The following is a 20,111-nucleotide window of genomic DNA, read 5'->3' as shown; positions in this document are numbered from 1 at the left end:
CTTTCAAAGAAAATAGCATGGGTGTGCGCCAGAGTAAGCACTGTTAAGCAGTTGTAAGCCGGTGTGCGCATGTGTACGCGGAGCTGAACGCCAGTGCGCATGCGTGAGCTCCGCGCAAACCAGCGCTAACCCAGTTACAACTGCTTAAAAGTGCCTTAGTCCCTCTGATTGACAGGTCCTGTAGTCAGTTCAAAAGCAAAATAAAATCCCACTGTCAGTCCTGAACCCAGGACTTTGGAAACAGTAGTCTGTATGACCTACCACTAAGCCATGACTCTTATACAAGAAGATTGTGCTAAAATAAATATAACATGTAATAGTAGGGATGAATGTAAAGGGAATATAGGATGTGTAGTACACAAAGCATGTCATTTAGAATTACTGTCAAAACTAGTGGATTCCCATAATAGTAGTGTGTGAACAGAAACAGCCATGCTAGTTGGTAGCTTGTAGGTAATAATGTCAGTTAATGTACATATATAAATGTATGTATATTTACATATATATATATATATATATATATATATATATATATATATATATATATATATATATATATATATATATATATATATATATATATATATATATTTATATATAGTTGTAGGTGTCATTGTGCATACACACTTACTACAGGGAAAAGGAGAGAGGAATGGAGAAATGTGAATCTACAACACAGCCTGAATCATGAGAGAGATACTAACCTTTACACTCACAGAACAGTGTCCACAGCATACCAGCATGGTCCCCGCCCTTACAATCTGAAAGGGCAACGTCTATCTCACATACCCTTTTATAGCACTGTTCTGAAATCACAGTGAGAACTGCAATCAGTACACAACTGGCTGCATGCAATTAGCAAATGCTGGCTTACAATTGGTGCAGAGGCCATCACATGGACCAATGCAGATACCTACAAAAGCATCCTGTACTAACACTCCACACATGCAATATGTTCATTGCACTGTCTGGAAGCAGACAGAGGGAGAGAGACAGACAGAGAGAAAAAAAAATACACACGCTACACACTGTGAGTCTAAGCTGTCAGCAGTGACAGTAGCAAGCCATGCCAGCAGCAGCAGGAAGCAGAAGCAGTGGTAAGGCAACCAGCTGTGACAAACACAGGTAATGTAAAGTAGCAGGTTAATAGTCTGCATACTGTGAACCCTCCAAATGTGTCATAGGTATGTATCTATAGGTATGTCCATGTGATATGTTGTGTGTACGTAGTTCCACCAAAAGGGGATGACTATACATTACATGTCAGTCAGTGTTAGGCCATGATCCTGGCAGCAGTTGTCTGTGCATTGCCCTCAGCAATGGCTGTAGTGACTGTTTTGAAAGGTCAGCCAGGTTCAAAAGGCAGGATCAGCCTATCACAAAGGCAAACTGGCTGGGAACAAGTGTCTGCAGGTACCCAATATTGCTGCATATGCGTCCCATACTGAATAATTCCATAGCTTAGCAGACCAGGCCAGTTATGCATATGATGTGGTAGTTCCCAGGGTCAGTAGAGGTGCCTCCTTAGTGGTGTGGGACCACTGTTTCTGTATGCCAGTGTCCAGGTACATATCCTGTAGTACGGCCAAGATTAATTATCAGTCTTATATGCGGTTGTATGTCCGCTTGGAGTGCATGTAGCACACATCCAGGGATACCATCAGGTCACAGTGATGCTGTGTGTTCTGCTTTGCTGAGGGCGGCCCTTACCTGGACATGTGAGATGATAGGGAGGTTACATACAGCTGTGATAAGTATTTCAACTGGTGGGGGAGAAGGAGGGGGGATACGTGCACCGAACCTATCTGCAAGAATGTTGCCAATATCTGTGTGTTTGGTGAATGTTAAGTAGGTGTGTATTAACGCAGAGTATATCTGAGGCATTTGGTCCATATGTGTAACATAACTGAGGAAGGCCTTGTGGTTATCCATAGTGTTTGTGGCCATTTCCCTCACAGAGTAGGCCGTGGCCGTTATGAGAGACCATAGCGTATTACCAGTGCTGACCACAGATGCCTTCCCTTAATGTGAATCTGCTCTGTCCTGCAGTAGCCTCCTGCTATTGTTATACAATCTGCCTCTGTCTGGGGTCCACCGGACAGGATGCCTAACCTTTCTGCATAGGGTCTGGGTTAGAAATGTGTGTGCAAGTTCCATGCAATCTGTGGGATGTCCGTGGTAAGCATTTGCAAAGGGGTCAGCAGTGTGGGTTGTGGCTTCCACTGGCCCAGTGTGCTGCATGGATACCATCTCAGTCCTAACAAGTGAATAACTGTCTAATCACATACATATCAAAGTAGTCTACTGTGCTGGTGGTGGTGGTGGGATACGTATATCCAGGCCGAGTAACTTATGTCCACATCACACTAGTGGATGGCGACACACATACAGTACCTTGGGATGAACCCCCAGAGTGAGGTTGTGCATTGGACCTGTCGCAGTGTGCTGACCGATGGGGCATGCTACTATGTTGTGTGGAATGTGGCAGGTATTGTTGCACAGATGTTGGCTGAGCACTGATATCTGGCCATGTACTTGTGTATCCACCACGAGACACACACATGCAACATATGGGAGTAGTAGTATATCACTACACATGAGTATCATGTATAGTATGTGTGCCATATATTGCTGACATAGTCTGCTGATATCCTGTTTGTGTTCTCTTCCAGGGAGATGGCGCGTCAGCATAATCCCGCCTACTCTGCAGCAGAAGATGAGGAGATACACCAGAGCCTGGTGCGGGAGTATGACATACTGTTTTCCCACACCAGTCAGAATCAGCAGGAGAGGGCTGCACTGTGGCAAGACCTTGTCCGTAGAATAAATGACATTGGCACGCATAATAGGACATATGAGCAGGTACGACATCACTGCAGTGATTTAATCAGAAATGTCCGTCAGCGTGTGTCGGATATCCACAGGCAACAGGTTGCCACAGGAGGTGGGGTGGCCACACATCCCCCCCTCACCAGACTGGAGGGGCTACTCCTAAGTGTTGTGGCTCCAGCCCCGGAACAGCAACAGCAATACACCTGCATCATGATGGAGCCTGGATCCACACAGCAGCACGACATGGAGCGTGCAGGTAATATGCCATATGTACACTTGACTGTTCTGTACACTGTTAGTTTATGCATGTGTAAGGTGTGTCCGTGGTATGTAGCTGTCAACATAGTATGTAATTGTGCAGGTGTGATATTGGCAATATCAGCAGCTGACGTGTGAAAGGCAACTGGTGTACTACTGCACTGTATCATATGCAGTATCAGTGGCACAGTTGTGCCCACTGACATTAATCTCATCATTTCTGCAGGTCCCTCCGGGGTTATAGCAAGGCAGGCCATCCATGCTGGTGAGTGTGTTTAACAATACCTATAATAGTCCTGATAGTGCTAGTAACACTAGTGTAACTCAGTAGTGCTCTGTGTCTATACTGCGGGGTGTGCATGTGTGCATGTGTGCAGGTGTGCCTGTGCCCATGTGTGCATGTGTGCATGTGTGCAGGTATGCCTGTGTCCACGTGTGCATGTGTGCATGTGTGCCTGTGTCCACGTGTGCATGTGTGCATGTGTACACGTGACCATGTGTGCATGTGTGCATGTGTCCATGTGTGCATGTGTCCACGTGTGCATGTGTGCATGTGTGCATGTGTCCATGTGTGCATGTGTGCCTGTGTCCATGTGTGCATGTGTGCATGTGTCCATGTGTGCATGTGTGCATAAGTGCATCACTGGTAACATTGTGTGGACACTGTAAACTGTGTTTCCTGTCTTCCTCCCACAGGTTCTGGTGCTGCTCTGGTGTCCTGCAGCAGGGAACCTGAATCTGGTGCCACAGGTACTGGTAATGATGATATCTGTGTAATGGTACAGAAAGGTGTGTCAGGGTCAGCCAATTGACAGTACACAGCTGTCAACCCCATCATTGCGCACAGTCATCCTGCCAGTACATCCTTTGTCACCATTGTCCCTAGGTGATGGACAGGATACAGTGGGCATTGACCAGGGTAATGTGGTATCTGTGGCACATGCTTCCCCACACAGCAGCCCTGGGCAGGGTCTTGCGATGGTACCACACAGACAGGTGCCCATGGGTTCTCGTGGGAGCATCCGTGGGCGTACTGCCTCTGGCAGACGTGCCCAAAGAGGTCTGTCAACCTCAGCTATGTTTCGGGCTGTCATGCAGGCACAGTCGCGTATGGAAAGGTACACCAGACAGGGTCTGAGGGAGCTGACAGCATGTCGCACAGCCATGACTGACAGTATGCGTGACATTGCGGATGCTATCCGTAATTTCACCGATGTCATAGACAGACGTTGTAGCGACATATTACAGCAGTTCCACAACCAAATGTCCATGAGCCAGGGCAATGGTGGGCAGTTGCGGCATCGACGTGGCCGTATGCCAGCAACAGCAGCAGCTGGCAGTTGGAGCGGATGACAACAGGCCCGCGCACACCCCCATAGTGCCAGCAGCAGCCCCAGCAATGCTGGGTCTGTGCTGTCATCGGAACGCCCCAGGAGACCACGTGCACATGGCTCTGGACAGTCCCAACAGGGACCTGTGTTCAGTCAACACACTACAGCTTCTGATGACAGTACCCAGTCTGGCTTAGTACTGGATATGGTCTGTAGCACCCCTGCCAGGCACAGGTACCATGTCCGTGCCCACAGACACTGATCTGTATGACCTGCCAGGTGCAGTCTGTGGCTGTCCACAAACCCCTGTATATGGCAGCCATGAGGTGGAACTGTGTGCGTGCATACACACATGTGAAATGTTAACACCTAGGGTGACCACATACATGCACACACTGCACCAACAGTGCCCCACCCTGTACTGCTGCCCCTCACCAACACACATACACACACATGTCAATTGGTGGTATCAGTGGCAGACTCAGGCATACCTAATTCACACCCTGTGCATATGATGACACTGTGCCACCTCCTGCAATCTCCAACATCATTGCGGGAACAGGTAAACACGTTGCTGATGCACAGGGTGACTACATAGAAGTGTATTAGTAGTATCATGTTGGTAACAGTACAGTGTGCTGATATGACTGTGTGTATATCCCAGCATGCCTGATGCAGTAACCGTATGAATGTCCTGAATTGTTATCTGCACCCATAGTACGTACCAAAGTGTAACAGCTGCACATTATTGCATGCCGGTGGTAAGGATGTCAACAGATAGCCACATACATGGGTAGCACAGGGGGGAAGCTAATGCAAGTAGTGATATGCAATGATGGACATGTACAGTAATGGTGTCAAGTTGCCCACAACGACTATGCAATGTGGATGTTTGCGCATGTTGATATGTGTGCAGTACCAATGTAATCCAAATCACAATTAACTATGACATAATATCAGTTCTACCATGGGCATCTGCGCTGTGCATTCCTGGGTATATGTTGATAGTGCCTACATATTTGCACTGTTACTTACTGTTAGTGTTACCCCTTCTTTGTTGTACAATGAACTACTTCCAGCCCTGCTTACTGTAGCTTTGATTGCATGCATGTTCGCAGGGTTCCCTGGAACACTGCTTCCACCTGCAATGCAGAGTTGCAGTGCTTCTGTGGACTCCTAGTGACATCTGCATAGCGTACGATACGTATGTCAAGTTTACACGTGACAGAACGTCACTGTCCATCCTGTTCACATGTACGTTGCCTGTGACACATTGCACATGTCTTACCTGGCATTTACCCACATGTGCAGTCATATATGCCAGTGCTATGAAACAGTAGCAGTACACCCACACATACACACCTTCAGAATGTTGTTCCCCATTGGCCCTATGTGTTGGTACTCACCATGGCAATCACACTACTAGGGTAGCATGTGCAAAGGGAACCTGTGAATCACCTCTATGGTCCAGTTGTGGTTTATGTGAGTCATGTGGCAATGTCACAGCTGCCACATGTATGCAGTCAGCCATCACCCTTGGCCAGGAACGTACAACACATGTGTAGGATGCCACCACATAGCCAATCTGGGGACTGAGCTCTCTGAACCCAGTAATGCCATACCCTGTCAGGTGGCATGTCATACTACAGTGCCTACAATACAAGTCAGACATAGACACGCACTGACAGCATGCTGAACACACTGGGGCATATGTGGGGACTCAGAATAGCATCCTGCCTGAGCATCACACCCCTCCGCAGCTGGCACACAGGCATATGTTACATCGGAACAGAGCACATGCAACACATGGCACACACATCCCGTGTGCCACACACTCACAGCCTGTAGGGCTACACAACACACCTGCTACAGATGTGTCAGGTACCTGTCTTGGGCACTGCACTGAGGTCCCGCTCAACAGGCTGTATATGGTGAAGGTCACAGTGATATGCCTCAGGGGCACTATGGTCCACCACAAAACACATGCATACAGGTCAGTCAGAAGCATTGACACATATGACTCAGTCATTGACCATGCCACTATGGATGACCTGAGACATACCTCCCTGGACTACATGATAGGGAACATAGAATGGATCTCTCAGCATGTGGCATGGGCCAGTATGAGCCTGATCTTGGTTGCCAACATACCCTCGCCATGTATGCTACCACTATATGTAGGAAGGGTGTTGTATGTCTACATTCTTCTCAGTCTCCAATCTCATTCATAGGGTATCCGCTGGCTGTCAACGTGTGCTTACATGCTAGGGAAGCCACAATGATGTGCAAGGGGCAGCTTGCATGTGACACCCATGGCCCGATGTATATTGGCGAAGCTCCTTGATATACACATACTGCCGTATGCTGCAGGACACGGATTACATAGCCACCTCCGCGGGTATCACACAGGTTAGGACACTAACAGTGCTGCTACACAACACCAGCAGTGTACACCGCAAGATGCATGCACTGGACACTGTCCTCAGCACGGTGAACTGCAATGTCTGTGCAGTACCAGAGTCCTGATTCATGGCTCACAGGTGCAACCCATCACTGCCAGGTTATGCCTCATACCATGCCTGTCATCCCCTACACATGTAACACACATGGACAGGGGGGTGGTATCCCAAGGCACCACAGATACACACACCTCCAGGTTGTTGGCACAGCACAAAGCATCAGGGCCTATTCATGTGCAGCTAACAGTGTGTCGGACTGCCATCTGGTTCATAGCCTGGCACACACAACCCTCCCATACATAGGAAAACCACCTATCCTCCATAACAAAACTGGCAATATGACAGTGTCAAGAACTGTCTTTATATGGCTGGACTGCATCCAGCCAAACATTGTGCGTGAGCATTACTGTAGCTACAACACACTAGTTGAAGGGTTCACAGCATGTGGCCACTGAATTGCAGTGGAATGACATGTTACCACTCCCACAACAGGTGGGAACATGCAGCACCTGTACATCGACTACATGTAGACTATATGGCCCAGACCAGATGTGTATCCCCTGCTGTAGGTATTTTACCATATACACCCACACTGTATAGACACATACCGCGGCCCCTGCACAGTAAGACACAGTCATATTGTTATGCATTGCAAATACCATTTATCCACTCAAGGCATGTGTCAGACATGGTAACTACTGCAGGTCACAGGTATTTATGTGTATGTATCACACACATACATCATGTGTGCAATGCCATTGCTGGTTTAGGCAATGGCATGCATTGTTAAGCACAAAGACCCACACAAGGTTGTAATGTGTGACACAACCACACGTGGCAGTTGTGGGTTACCAAAACATACCTATTTGTACTCTGACAATGGTAATAGACTCAGTAGCAGAGCGCATTATTGGCATTACTGGCCAGCTAGCCCTGTTTGGCTGTGCTGATTGTGTGGTGACATCCCCTGTGTTTACTGGGGGAATATGCAGCATCTGGTGTATTGTAGTATTTGCCAAAAGGATCTGTTTTCTCACACTTGCATTTACACACACCCTACTACCCCCACACACACTTGCCATTTGCAGGATTCATACTCCTACCTAACTAAGTCACGACACGTGAGAGAGACGCATTAGTGAAGTGTACTATTCAGATTACTAGATAGTTCCTCTTCTCTGGCTGTACTTATAGGGTGCTAACATCATCAGTGTTTTGAAAGGGTAATGTGCATCAGGTAGTGTGATCTCCTGATTGCCAAAACTAACATGTTTTTCATACAGAATTGCACACACACAAACTCCCCACATCCAAACACACACACACTTGCAGGTTTCAAACCCCTACCTAACTATGTTATGACACTCGTGACAGACGCATTAGCAGAGCGCGCTATTTGAATTACTGGGAGGTGTCCCTTCTCCTGCTGTACTTATAGGGTGCTGACATCATAAGTGTTTAGAAAGGGGATTGTGCATCCTGTTAGTGTGTTCTCCTAGTTGCCAAAAGGGATATTTTGTTCATACAGACTTGCACACACTCTAACCCCCCCCCCATACACACACACACACTGAGCATTTGCAGGATTCAAACCCCTACCTAACTACGTTATGACACTCGAGATGGACACATTAGCAAAGCGTGCTATTCACATTACTGGAAGGGTTTCCTTCTCCTGCTGTACTTATAGGGTGCTGACATCATCAGTGTTTAGAAAGGGGAATGTGCATCCTGTACTGTGTTCTCCTAGTTGCCAAAAGGGAGATTTTTTTCATACAGACTTGCACACACACGAACCCCCTCCACACACACTGAGCATTTGCAGGATTCAAACTCCTACCTAACTATGTTATGACACTCGAGACAGATGCATTAGCAGAACATGCTATTCACATTACTGGGTGGTTTCCTTTCTCCTGCTGTACTTATAGGGTGCTGACATCATCAGTGTTTAGAAAGGGGAATGTGCATCCTGTACTGTGTTCTCCTAGTTGCCAAAAGGGATATTTCGTTCATACAGACTTACACACACACTAACCCCCTCCACACACACTGAGCATTTGCAGGATTCAAATCCCTACTTAACTATGTTATGACACTCGAGACAGACGCATTAGCAGAGCGCGCTATTCGCATTACTGGGAGGTTTCTTTTCTCCTGCTGTACTTATAGGGTGCTGACATCATCAGTGTTTAGAAAGGGGAATGTGTATCCTGTAGTGTGTTTTCCCAGTTGCCAAAAGGGACATATCCCTCACACAGACTTTCACAAACACAAACCCCACTCACCCACCCACACACACACACACTGAGCATTTGCAGGATTCAAACCCCTACCTAACTATATTATGACACTTGAAGGAGACGCATTAGCAGAGCACACTATCCGAATTACTGGGCATCTGTTCTGCACCTGCAGTATTTATAGGGTGCTGACATCTTTATTTCTACAGAGGTATGTACATGTAGTACTACCTGTCAGGTGGGGGATAGCATATATATGCATTTGCAGCCACCTACGTCAGGGTCAGATATGCACATCGCACTGGCAGGTTATGTTCTATACCATGCTTTGTGACCACAGGACCTGTAACACACAACACAACCAGTCCAGAACACCTCACCCACATCCAGGACACACACTTAGCTTCCCTGGGAACAGTGCCGGGATATGCAGGTGTTCACATACACCATTCCAGTTGTTAACATCAGGTACAGGCATATTGTGTGTGAGAACTACTCAGGCCTCTACCACTTTACCCTACAGCCACTACAATTTGTGGGTCCATGTGCTATGACAGAAACACAGACCACAGCCACATGGGGGAATACATATTGCACCTGTCCATCTGCAACATGGGTACTCACTGTTCCACACCAGAGGTAGACCACCATTGTTGATATCTGACCATACCCACCTTTCCCTGGACATCCAGATCCCATCTCCACCCCCAGGCAAGGTTGTCACTGCACACAAACTGTATTTAGCACAAGCAGACTCTACACTTGTGAAAACTGGGGTGGACGACTTCAGAGGACCCATGCTGGGGGACTATACTGGCCACTCAGCATAATCCTTGACAATTGCATTCTATGAGCATGTGTATGGTTTGCATTGATCATGCTATCCCACATATACCCATGACTGCTCCACAATAAGACACCTGTCAGGTGTACACCAGCCATATATGAGCCGTACAACAGACAGAGTGAGCTACTACATTGCAGAGCTGTAGCCCACAGAGGGAGGACATCTGTGAACAGTTCCAGCACAGCACTTCATTCACACATAATCATCACAACACAGTGTTGACAGTGGAATTGTCCAGAGAATGCAGATAGGGCTCCCCTCAGTCTGTTATTGGCGGCCACATACTGTTAGAGATCCTCAGCAACCCTCTTCCAGCACACTCCGACAACATGGCTGTGGCTTAGTACATTCAAACCCTGGGATCTCCACTGTGCCCCATTCTTGACAGAGGCACAGCTCACTAGCCTCACACATTGCCTTATGTGACCTACTTTACAGTGGCACAGTAGCCTACTGTACTGGGGATGCAGATGCCAAGCACACTCTGGCTGAGCTGTCATTCCCTAGGGCAACAAGCCTAGTATTGACCTCTACACCCATATGTTCAATTGTCGGATGCACAATATTTGTTGTGCTGTTCTACTGTTTGCAGGTCTTTATTGCCATAGCATTCTCTGTTCCTATGACCAACTTGTGTATCTGTGGAAGATGTTTGCATATGACGGCGATCCACTATATCACTTATGTCTCTGTAGTCTTTTACTGTGTGCACTGGGCAGATTGCTGTGTTGTGGTTGGTTCCTGGACTGACACGTACAAATACCAGATATGTGTGGCCAACTGCTAAACGGAGATATGGCCTAAGTGTGTGAGCATGCCCAGTTCAGCCTTTCCATGGCATGTTGTCTGACATATGCCTCATTTATTAAAGTGTGCGAGCATGCCCAGTGTGAGCTTTCCATATGTTGCACTCTGAAGTCCACCACATATTTGTGTGTGTGTGAACTTCGACAATATCTCATGATTATGGTTGTATGTTGGGTGTCATGTTGTGTACTAACTGGCCAACTGCTTTGTGTCTGCCACAACAGGGATTATACTGTGCCTGCAGGGATTGCATGGGATACTTTGCAGACAGTTGTCAACATACTTTCATAATGACCTAACACTGTAGTACCGTATAGTGTACTGGTTCAGTACTTTCGCTGTGGTGGACAGTATCCTGGGCTTTAGTCCTATGACTGTTTGACATCTTCATAGTGAGCACAACAGACTGTGTAGGGGCCAGTTGTGCACATATGACCATGTTGCATTATGTTCAGATATGGACTACCTACACCAGGCTCGTCCAACATTGGTAATGTATTCCACAACATGGGTGGACATTGGCAAACACTAGCGATTTTCCCTAGGCCATTTCTGATGCTAGTCACAGGGTGTGTTTGTCCTTCGACACACATTTTAACTGGAGTTTGCCATGACATATGTCATGGTTAGTATACTGTGCCTCCGTCTACCTCTGACATAACAGTGATACCCAGGGTTAGCCTACCATCTCCCATCCACTCATCAGGATTCCTCTTGAAGGGTGTTGATAGATGACTCTCTGGCTGACCTGTACCGGGAGTTTACTGAAGAGTGGGGGTGCCTCCTGTGTTATGGATCATTCTGTACAGCTTGTCCTATGAATACCAGTGCTGGGGTTCAGGTCTCTCATGTGCATAGCTCACTGCCATTCAGATTGTACAAGGTGCAGCATGTTCATTGATTCCAGGTTGGACATGGCTTCATACATCAGGCACAGCTTGCCTGTAGCTGGGCAGTATGGCAGTGTGTGGGGCTGCAGTTTGTTTACTCAGGAAACACATGGCATCTGTTCATGCTCTTTGCTACTCCTGGTGGGGTACTGTTGTGGACTTTACAGTTGATGGAGGTGTCTGCTGAGGTATATCCCACAGGGGCTATTGTAGTCAATTGTGACGCTGATGGAGGATGACTGCAGAGCCACAGTGACCTCCCCTTATCTACATCTGCCAACCTTCATGTTTGGGTGGGTATATAGTATGTTTCTGCGAACACTACAGCCACATGTTTGTCCAGTGCAGGATATCTATCACCTTTTGTCCCCAGGTCTCTCATTACATGTTAGGTACGTAATGGGTTAACACCTGTGTGGTAATTTGTGGGCACTTACTGTATATCCATGGTGGTTGTCTATACACAGTTCTGCAATTAGCTTGCTGACATGGCTATGGCTCCAGTTGTCTGTTTGTAGGTGGCCCTTTTGTGGGTTGCTTGTGTTAGCTGGGGGTCGGATATGGTGGGCTGTTTGTACTCCTCTGCATACATGTTCAGTCACAGTCCTTCCATGTTGGCCTATACCTATGGGACATATATACAGAACAGGGGGGGGGACCAGGACCAGGACCCGGCCTTGCGGGATGCCACTCATATCTGCTTTGTAGTCTGACATGGATGCGGCATGTCTGACCATGTCAGTTCTGTCCTTGGTCTGGTTTGCAACCCCTCTACTGACATAGGGGTATATATTTAAGCTGGTGAACATATCCATACTGAACTCGTAGGGTATTGTCTATAAGCATATGCATGGTCCAGCTACGCTGTGTGGACCACATTGCTCTCATCAATGACCTTAATGACTGCTTCAAATGGGTTAAACATGTTTAGGGGCAGGATCTGCAGTTACGACAGCCACACTGTGTAGGGTCCAGTATCAGTAGGTCCACAATAGCTTTCTGTCTGCGGTACATACTGATCCTTTCCATAGCTGTGCAGACCAAGCTTGTCAGGATCCTGGGGTGGTAGTTTGCAGTATCCATTCAGGCAACACCTTTGTTGTGAAGGACCACTGTTGTTGTACACTGCTCTTTGGGTACATATCCTGTGGTAAGGTTGACATTGGGCAGTAGTATGATTTGGCACTCCATTATTCTTGGAGTCCATGTTGGCCTCAGCCCAGGACACCATCACATACCTTTGCTGCTGTGTGTTTTGCTTTGCAGATGATGGCTGTTACCTCAGCATCTGCAATGTCAGGGGACCAGCAGTCTCCTGGGATAGATATTTTGCATTCTGGGGGGGGTGTTTGCACTGCACCTGTCAGGTTGTATGTTAGCAATATGTGTGTGGGTTTGGTATGTTGTTTGTAATATCTGTGTGATTCGGAGCATATCTGTGGATGCCCAACATGGTTCCTACCATCAGTTAAGTAAGCCTTGTGATTATCCTTAGTGTCCTGTACAATTTGTATCTTCATAGGTTCATGGGTTCATACTAGGCTATCCACCCTAGGGCATTAGTAAGCCTAGCCAGAGTGTGTGCGTCTTTCACCACCCCTTGCTATGTGACTATTATGGCCATTTATGACTTTCTTTACTGTGCCTCTGTCTGGTCATGACACAGTGAAGACCCCCAGTAAACATGTACGATCATCCATCTACTTGGCAATATTCCTGTTGAGGGGTGTCGGTGAGGGGCTCTGCCTAACATGGATTGGGATCCTGTTTCTGGGTGTGGGGAGCATCTGGGTTATGTATCTGTCCCTCCAGCACATCCTATTTCATTATGTGTTGAGGCTGACATCTGTCACTCTCACAGCTCCAATGGCTTTGATTTCCTGTGGTGGAGCATGTCCATTACTCCTGTGTTGGACATGACCTTGTACAACAGACATGCAATGCCTCTGTGTAGGCAGTCTGTGACTGCATTCAGTTGGGGTGTCTACAGCCAGGCAGCATATGACATATATTTCACACCCTTTATCTTCTTGGTGGGGTAACTATGAGGTCTTCAGAAGCGCTGCAGGTGTCACGTCCGGTACATCCCATATGAGTCATTGTACTAGATTATGGGTCTGATAAGGGAACAGTACAGCGGCACAGTGACCTCTGTTGATGTAGATGTGAATCCTTTCATGATACAGTGTCCAATATCGACAATCTTCCTAGCCACATTGGCATTGTGAGTGTCACATGACAGATTACTGTCGACTTGTGTCCCTAGGTCCCTGATTACTCCTTGCATACATAATGGTTTGCCACCTATGTGGTAAATTGGGTGTACCTTGTCTGGTATTTGGTGGGACATTCATACTGTCCAGTGTCTTCAGGATGTCTGGGTGGAGTTCTTGTGTGTGAGAGTGTGGTCTGTTGCATGCTACAGACTGTACAGCAGTTTTGACTACACTTAGGTGCACATGGGTGGTCTCCGCTGCTTTGTGCATTGTCAGTTACCTGGCCGTATGGGTGTCTGTGCTGCATATGGACACTCCCCCTCCTTTGATGCTTTGGTCCAGGTGTTGGAGCCATAACGCATGATATGTGGTATAACCTGGTAGTGCTGGTGTGCTATCACTAGGCTTGCAGCAGGCTTCTGTCACTGCACAGACATCGATGTTCTCCATAATGGGAAGTGCCTCAGGGGCATGCATATTGCAGTTTACACATCTGGCATTGGTCAGCATTACCCTTATGATTACCCTTATGTTTCTTACCACTTATGTTTTCTAGGGTGGTGGGTAGTCTTTTTGGCCTTGCCTACATATGGCTCTGTGGAGGTGGCAAAGGCCTTATCCAGTATCCAGATGCACAGGGGTAACAGGTGCAAGCCATCCCTGGAACAGCAGCATGGCTTGTCATGCTTGACATCTCAAGCAGACAGACATTAGACCCTCTTGGACTGACAGCTGTAACTGTGCCAGCTGTTAAACATGATCATTCTGTGTTTGTACTGTGGCATCATTCTTGGTGAGGGTTGGATGCTGCACACAGCCAGTGTCATACCGGCCTGGGGTACATACTCAGAGAGCTCATCCATGTCTCTTTTCATGTAGACCAGGGAGGTACATCTCAGGTCATTCACACCAGCATGGACATTGAGTGCATCATATTTCTGCTTGCTTTGGGGTGACCTGCGTACTTGTGTTATGTGGCATTTTGTGGCAGCCTACAGGCAGCTTACTCTACCCTTTCCCTTGTTCAGTCTGGTGAGTGGGACAGCAGTGTGTCTGCCTATACAGACACCTATTACAACTGTATCAGGCATGTTGTTTCTCCTTCTGGCCTGTGACTGTTTGGCACACCAGCTTTGTGTACTATGCGTTGCATGTGCTATGTTTGGAGGTTGTGGTTGCTTGTGATCTGCTTTGGAGGCTTCTGTTGGTGTGGTGTGTTTGTAATTAGGGCCTCCGGGAATGTTTTTCTGTGTTTATGTGTTTGGTTTACAGTTGTGGTAGGTCTATGTGGGACTGGGTTTGTGGTGTATGTGGTTACCTTCTCCTCCTGACTAGTTTTGACAGTACTGAGTTGAGGAAGCTCAACCTCTGGTTTGGATACATGGTTGCATCTATCACATATATTTGTATTTATTGGGGGGAGTTGTGGTTGTCTGTGTACTTGGGGCAGGTGTCACATTGCCTCTGGATTCACAGATTCTACTTGTTGTGGCTGGACTTAGTGGATTGTATGTGTGGACATATGTTATTGCCATACTACTGGTCAGTGATTACTTCCTTTTTTATATTTGCTCTATCATGTGGTAGCTTCCTCATTCACTTGCATGGTTTGGTAATGGCTGGAGTCCAGCATGCCAGATGCCTGCGTGTATGGCATTGTGTGTTGTTGTTATTTGTGATTGCATACTCCAAGCATTCCTGGCTGTGTTCATGGAATGCCTGTATAACATGTTCTGCGGTGTGCCCCATATTCTGCACTTGCACAGGGCCTTTTGTGGATTCCACATCGGTTTGGAGGGCTGCAACCTATGCTTTACACATGTTTTTCACTGTGGTATTCTGGCCAGGGACTGGGGTCGGGATGTGTATATCCAGTGTGATTACTCTATGGTCTGGTCTTACCGGTGAAGGATACACTTCTCATCTTGCCATCCAGTACACATGTTGCTGATTATCACATCCAGTATGCTCACCCCTCTTGTGGGAGTGGTACGTTGTTCCTGGGCATTTTGGTTTATGGATTCTGGGAACTTTTCTCCAACTGTGTTGGTGCTAGTATAATGCTCCCGGTGTATGTCTGGGTATTTTCACTCAAGCAATATAATGTTGTTTTGGGGGCTTGATATATTCATGTATTCCAACATGGCCAGGTGCAGTTCCTGGTATTAGGACAGTAGTCTGCAGCAGGCTATATACTGGGAGGCGGTTTTAGCCATTGGTATTTGACCATGGCTAATCCATGCTGCTTCTTGTTGTGGTACCAACATGGGGGTGTGGTTATCCTTGACATTTATTGCTAGTCACCCTCCTTTTGTAGCTTGTTCCATGTTTTGCGGCTGTACAGCACAGTATGAGGTGTGACCTGGTAGTGTTAGGGTGCTGATGTGAGCCTTGACCCAGTTCTCTATTACAGGACTGATATCTACATTCTCCATACTGTGTGCGTTTACACTGCACACATCTTGCTGTTTAGACTTCTGGCATTGGGTAGCATTACATCTAGGTTCCTATCCCTTGTGGTACCTATGAAGGTGGGTTTGTGTTTTGAGACTTACCTATTCAGGGCATGCTGTGGGTACTGACAGCCTTTGCCAGTATCCATGGGGCATGGAATGATAGGTGCACGCCACCCCTAGCAGGTGGTGCATCATGTCATGCTCCGCATGTCTTCCCAGCCTGAAACACATTGGCTCCCCTTTAACTAACTGCATTACTTCAGCCAGTTATTGCACTTGATCATCCCATCATCATTTTGTGGCTTCATGCTTGGTGAAGGTGGATGTTAGTCAGGGTGCTCAGGTGTGCATATAATACATGGTGTTACATTACTTAACACATGGCATTCATGCCTCAGGTGGTGCTGCAGGGCTGCCTCTGTCGGATGCGCATATTACACTTCCCTGTACATGTTTGTGAGCAGGTCATGTCAGTTTAGGCATCCATGTTATTATTTGAGTGAGTCAGAGGGGGTATCATTCCCAGGGTTCCTACTGAGCCAGTGTATGTGCTATGCGTTGCCTCTTTGCCAAGGCCAGGGCATACTGGGCACGCCTCCTTCTGCCTACTGGGGCAGGCTCAGGTTGTTCCTCCTCTGAGTCACGCTCTGCCTGTGATGGCCTTGGCAATGGTGGGGGGCTGTTTGGCCCAGCCCTATGCTGGTCCTGCTGCAGCTGTTTTCGCAAGATCATATTATGTAGCATAGCACATACAATGACAATTTGGGTACATGTAGTTGGTGTGTACTGCAAGGCTCCACCAGATGTGTCCAGACACCAGAACTGTGACTTGAGCAGCCCAAACACACGCTCTATTACATTATGTGTTTGTGCATGTGCCTCATTATGGCATTCCTGTTCAGGTGTGTGTGCATTTCTGATGGGTGTCATCAGCCACGGCTCCAGTGCATAACCTGCATCCCCCACTAGGTGTCCGTGTGGGATGTCCCCATTGGCAAATGTCTGGTACAGCTGCATCAAATGCCAGATGTGGGAATCATGGTAATTCCCAGGGCAGCCAGCACACACATTCATTATTATGCCCTGGACATCACACACGACCTGGCAGTTGATGGAGGGGAAGCCCTTGTGGTTAATGTAGGCCCTACCCCACTCACCGGCTGGTGCTTTGATGCGTATGTGCGTGCAGTCTATTGCACCCACTACCTCAGGGTATTCCGCTATTTGCTGGAAGAGACGCATATTGCTGGCCAATACCTCACGGGCATTGGGGAAATATACATGATCACCGACATGTCCTGACATGGCATCCAGGAACTGTTGCAGTACCCTGGAGGCTGATGCCTGTGATATCCCCATCATATCGCCAGTTGGTCTCTGGAAGGTACCTGTTGCTAGTATTCTTAGGCCAACACATACCTTGGTTTCCACTGGGATGGGTTCCCCTCTGTTGGTTCTGTGTGTGAGGTGTGGCCTGCACAGCTCAACTATTTGCTGCAGGAGCTCTCTGTCCACTCTATAGCGCTCTACTATCTCCAGCTCATGTAACCCATGGTAGGTGACCCAGGGCCTGTACACTCTTCTCCGTCTCCTCAGTGTGGGTTGTCTGGCACCATCTGCATTGTCACCACCCTCAGCAAGTCGCCTATGTCTCATTATGACAGCTATGGCAGCCCCTAACATTTCTGCTCTGAATGAAGCTTTTTCAGTTTTCACTTCTATTAGCTTACTCCTGTCTTGCAGTGTCTCTTAAGAGAAACATCCTGCACTACTGTTTGCAGAGTTTTAAGTGCTGGGATGGGCTACTATTCTGCCTGTGTAATTGCCTGCTTCTAATTGTTTTCACCTGCTAGCTTCAGCAGTAATCCTTGCTAGCTTCCTACTTATTCTGTTGCTTCCTTTTTCCTTTCTGTTTCCTCAGGGGGGAGCAACATGCATACCAGCAGAAACATGCTCACAGTGGCTTACACGCGCTCACATGTGCTTACACGGTTCAGAATCTACTTATTCGGGTTAAAACGCGTGCACACCCACGCAAACTGTGTTACAAGTCTGCCAACAGCCTCCTACATGCTCAGCCTGCCCTACATGCACGCACACCAGCGCAAACAGTGTTAAACATCTACCAACACGCTCCCACATGCTCAGTCTGCCTTACATGCGTGCACACTGCCCTACTCGTGCTTCATGGTGCGCACACATGTGCATGCACGCCCAGCAAGAAACTTTAGTGTAAGTAACAGTGTACACCTTCCATTTCTTGACTTTCCCACACTTATCTTGTGGCACTCCTCTTTCCCTGATCTGTGTCTGTCATCTGTCATGTTACACTGACCTCCAATGAACTGCATTTCTTTCTGCCATTCCCCCCTGTGATGTCACCTATCTCCTACTCTATTCCTCCCCCTTATGTATCTCTTACACTACTCAGACTGTGCTCATTTGCTATGTGACTGTGAGATTCAGTATCCTAACCCTCATTTACATGAGATTGCCTACTAATGCTTAGTTACATTTCTTACACTCAGCTTCCCCCCTTAGCAACCACTACACGGTGGCCATGTTGTTTTTGGTCCGCTGGTCCCTGCATTGTCATTCCATGTATTGCATAAAACCCACATTTGTGGGTTTATAACCTTCATTTTTATGTTTTATACAGTGCAGCCCGTTTTAAACAAATTCTATTTTTATTATTTTTGCATCAGGTTACCTTGCCAATGGCCACATATTTGGCCATTGGTATGCTGCCTGAGACATATGCACCCTTTATTTGGAGCTGACATGGCTCCGTTGTGACATTTGCAGAAACGTACTCAGTTGTCAGCTGAGTACATTTCTGCAGCTAAAATGTCTCTTACATGAGCTGGTTTCTGCTTCGTGGATCGCTAATATACCTCATTTGTATACCTTTCGGCTGCAAGTGAGGTATTTAGCATGTCCACGCCCAGTCCGTGTAAGAGACATTTTAGCTGGTCTCTTACACGGAGTTTAGGGCTGTTCCTGGATCGCGAGGCTTGCATGGAGTGTTACACGTCTCTTACACTCCGTGCAAGCCTTCGTGAATCCTGCCCATGGTGTTTTCAAGAGTACTTTTAAAATATGCTGCATGTGACGTTTAGCTCCCTGACTGACATTCAAGGCATTAACAAAAACAATTTTATTTCTGCTGGAAGAGTAAACTGCAGAAAAGTAACTAATGTTCCATGAATTAGTAATTACAAGTTTCTTTGGCAATAGACTTTCAACAAGATATTGTAAATTATGCTTTTTTTATTAGACTCACTTGAGTGATCATGCTGATACTAATTGTTTGCAATGCCGTTTAATACCAGCTGCTGATTGCTACTTTTTTTCTCATAAATGGCAGTCATTCTTTAAGAACAGATACATTCTTTATATGCATGCCATCGAGAACATGGTTTATTTTACCTATGAGTAATGTCAGTTAATTGTGTGTGTGTGTGAGAAAAAGCCCCCATTGTAGAACACCTGGTGGCTACAGGTACTCTGGCTCAAACCATTTACCTTGGGTACAGGGTTTGAGGAGCCTAAAGTCCCTAGCCACCACAAATTGTAAATGTGTGCCTCATATTTTTGATCTGAGACTGTTCCTCATAAAATCTGTGGTTTTCAGGATTTTTGTGGCAAATCACTGCAGCATTGAATTCATTAAATAATGATAGGCATTTGAATTTCAGACTTCATATTCTTCAGAAAATAAATGGCAACACACAACCTTTTATTCTAGCAATTTTCTAAGTTTGTTAGATCA

The sequence above is a fragment of the Protopterus annectens genome, chromosome 3.part0 (assembly GCF_019279795.1).
Source record: "Protopterus annectens isolate FY-2018-M chromosome 3.part0, PAN1.0, whole genome shotgun sequence".
In the NCBI taxonomy this organism is placed as follows: Eukaryota; Metazoa; Chordata; order Ceratodontiformes; family Protopteridae; genus Protopterus; species Protopterus annectens.
This window is presented reverse-complemented; position numbering follows the sequence as displayed.